The 3,767-nt window shown below is 31.9% G+C and overlaps 1 protein-coding gene across 1 annotated transcript in view; it reads right to left on the minus strand.

Moving 5' to 3' along the window:
• Positions 1 to 3,767, minus strand: part of LOC117170679 (trehalase-like) — a 144,902-nt gene that overhangs the window by 110,179 nt on the left and 30,956 nt on the right. The gene's annotated exons all lie outside the window — the stretch shown is intronic.

The raw sequence follows: 3,767 nt of genomic DNA on the forward strand, positions 1-3,767 counted from the left end.
ATAAAAACACGTAAACTCAGAAGATGTGGACTGTGACTGCACCATATATCTAGTCGGGAGTGGTGCTGACTGAAAACAGATGATTTGGAGCGATTCGCGCCTCATTTGCTGGTCATTCTAAGGACTTATTGAACTACCCTCGTATATTTCTTTACGGAAACTCTGGTCATTCTAAGGACTTATTGAACTACCCTCGTATATTTCTTTACGGAAACTCTGTGTCCTAAAATAAAACCGAGAACAGTTTTCTAAAATGCCCAGATACAAGGTAGGATAAATGAGGAGTAAGCAACTAAAGCGTGATAAATCCTTTTTTTTTTAATTGAAAAAACGATTCTTTCTGTATGTTCGAAATATCGTCAATTCGATTGTTAAACGTAAGCTACCAAAAAAATCTCACAGAGAAAAACATTACAAAAGGTTTTCTTATAATCGAAAATAATAAACATTCAATAATAAATTATTATTCAATTAGAGTAAAGTGAAATAATCTAAACAAATCTGCGACTGCAGATAAAGTAGAAATCACTTTCCTAAATTGAACAAAATTATTAAAATGAGAACTTGAATTTTCCTGCGATCTCATTCGCTCTCGGGATTTTAACTCTCGGTTTTTAATTAAATTCCCGATCATTTCCAGTTTTTTCCCGGTCAATAATGTGCCCGGTCTTTCCCGGTTTTCTGGCCAAGTCGTCAATACAATTCGGTTTTATGACGCCATTAGAAAGGTAAAAAAACGTCATGTAGGGCTTAATTACATTGTACATCAGATTTCATGCAGATTGTAGATTTGTACATCCAATTTCCCAAAAAAGTTGAGTATAAACATTTTTTATGTTTTAACATTTGTAACCACTGGGATAGAAGCTACATCTTTTAATTTGTCCCGACAAAATGGTTATTTTAACCAACCTCTTGTTCACTAAAAAAATAATGTGATTGGTTCCTCAGAAGTTTTGATGAGATAACCAAACATCTTCTCTTATCAATTTCTCGCACAGTTTATGCAAGTCTGTCAAATATTTTTGATGATCTGACAAAAAAGACGCACATGTAATTTATGACTCATCACGTGCGAATAAAACTATACTTTGAGAAAAAAGATTATTTAATTCAAAGAAATGTAGTAGTAAATACGTCCAACACAAATACTTTTTTGATCAAAGACAATTTTTCTTATTTCAAGTAATAATGTTTTTCAACCAAAAAACTCACTTTTGTTTTAAGCAAAATTTCTTTAGATCAAAGAAATATTTCATTGGACGTATTCAGTGCTACATTTATTTTAATCAAATAATCTTTTATCTCAGTGTAAGCTTAACATTCAAAAGTTTTATTTATTTGTGAAGAAACCTTTTAATAGTTCACCACACAGGTAATTTTATCAATATTTTAGTAAAAGTATCTAAAAATTCAAATTCAATCTTTAGACTTTATATTATTTATTCTGCCAATTGTTCCACGTCCAGCGATTGGTACATGTTCCACACTTGTACCCATGAAAAGTATTTGTTAAAATCTAATCTTTTTTCTGCTGTTTTATAAACTGCGAGCACGTTACTCTTGAAAAGAATGTTACCGATAGCAGGAGAAATCACTATTGAAGGCAAAGAAAGTCACGAATTCGTTTTAAAGGCAATGAGAAAATGTGTAAAGATTTGTTGGGATATGTGTGTGAGTTTGATCATATATCATAGACTTCTGTGAAATTTTCCGCAATTAAAAGATCCAATCAATTGGCCGGGGTCATCGCAACGGAGAATTTCTGCATCTCTACTCTACAGAAGCATACATTTGCTAGAAGTATAAATGATACATACAATAAAAGAAAGGGAATCACAAAACAAGATCGATATTCCCTCATTTACCTAAGTAATCCTAGGTTTTGTGGAAACAAATATAACTGAATACCTCTATATATGCTCTTGACATTCTCGCTCTTAGTCATAATAACGATTGTTAAACCATATCACAATAAATCGCAAGGATTTTTTTATCTGCAGTTGGATAAAAGCGTAACAAATCATTGACAACTACAATTATCCGATGTCGGATAATTTTTATCGGGAGTTGGATAAAAATGATCCAGCGTAGGATGATTGTAGTTTTCAATTGTTTGTAACGTTTTTATCCAACTTCAGAGAAAAATATCTCCGGAATTTACTGCAGTGAAAAAATATTATTAGAAATTAAGTACTGCTGGCATTGAAGCTGTTTAAAGTATATAAAATTTGAGAAGCTTCAAAAATTCAGTATGAATCTAGAAATGTTTTTTTCTATTTTGTGGATTATTGATTACTTTGTACTCCAAATAACAAAAAAACCCAAGTCCGATATACAAATTTTCTCAAACTGATTTTAAATTAATATATGTTTCGCAAAAATATGAAATAGTATGCACACAGTAAAAAATAATGTTCAAAATAATACCGAAATCGATATCATTTTGATATGCAATAAAGATGATACCAATATCATGAGCATTTTGATCAGTCGGAATGAACGACTTTTTAGATCATATAATGATCTGATTCGGGACACAAAAAAAACTAAAGATAGATTTTGTTGCATGTAAAATTTCCCGCTGTTAAAGTTTACATGCTATTCAGCGAAAGTTTATCCTACAATGGAATAAAAGCTTTCGTCTGCTGCGGCGTCCTTAGCAGCATTGGGAAAACGGCAAAGTATGAGTGAATTAGACCTATAAATCGGGTTATAGACGAATTACAACTTATTTTATGCTATTTTGCAAAAAGCACAAAAAGCAACTGAAGGATGAGAATCTCCATTTCTCTCCAATTCAATGAATTAAAAAGACAATAGATAGCGCTAGCGTCGTAAATCTCGCTATACCTAGAATAGAAATGGAGCGATTATAAGGCGAAAGATTATCGAGGCATGGTTAACAATCGGAAATTATCTTCGAATCATGTAAAGTTTATCTGATGGCAAGGTTAATTTTTGTTGCGGTAAATCTTTCCCCTGGAATCGATATAAACTTTATATCTTTTATTTTTTCTGTGTTGATTGAAATTTTTTAAAATTAACGAAATCTGATATTATAAAATGTCACCTGTTGAGTGCAGCTGCCAATTGCGTAAAGTTAGATGCAATTTGTAGGATATGTAGTTATAACGTCGGCGTCAAACATTGGCAGCCATTTTGTTTAGTCTGATAAATGACCCAAAAAATAAGATCAAATTGATTCGATTGGACAGATCATTATGATCTCGAGCATAAAATGATCATTGGAGCAGAATGCTCTGCAAAAAAATTGATTCTTTTTTTAACTGTGCTCTAAAACTATGAAATAAATGTTTTTTTATCCTTAAGGGTTTATGTTATTGCTACGGAAAGATACGATCCGTATCCAATTAAAAAAAAAAACATCTACACATAACTTTCGCTACATGTTTTGTAAAATTCAGGCAGAAATTCCGAACAGTACAGGTAAACTAAAAACGTTAATCATTGGCGCCTATAATTTTATTCTTCTTATATTAGAGGAAAGTCGGGCAGTACCGGCCACTTAAACCTTTTTATTAATAATGTAGCCTGTATCGATGGAATTCGAATATGAAACGTTAATTATAATGCTATTGCTTTTACTGTCATCTCGAAAGCAGATATTCTGAAAATAATCATATTAAATTGGAAAAAAAAAGAAAGGGGAGGGTCGGTAAGGCCGGTTTTTGGCCTAATTTATTTTTGGACCAAAAAATCTGAAAAAATCATGGTAGTATCTTATAAGTATCCCGAGTCGATTG

Source organism: Belonocnema kinseyi, chromosome 4 (assembly GCF_010883055.1).
Source record: "Belonocnema kinseyi isolate 2016_QV_RU_SX_M_011 chromosome 4, B_treatae_v1, whole genome shotgun sequence".
NCBI lineage: Eukaryota > Metazoa > Arthropoda > Insecta > Hymenoptera > Cynipidae > Belonocnema > Belonocnema kinseyi.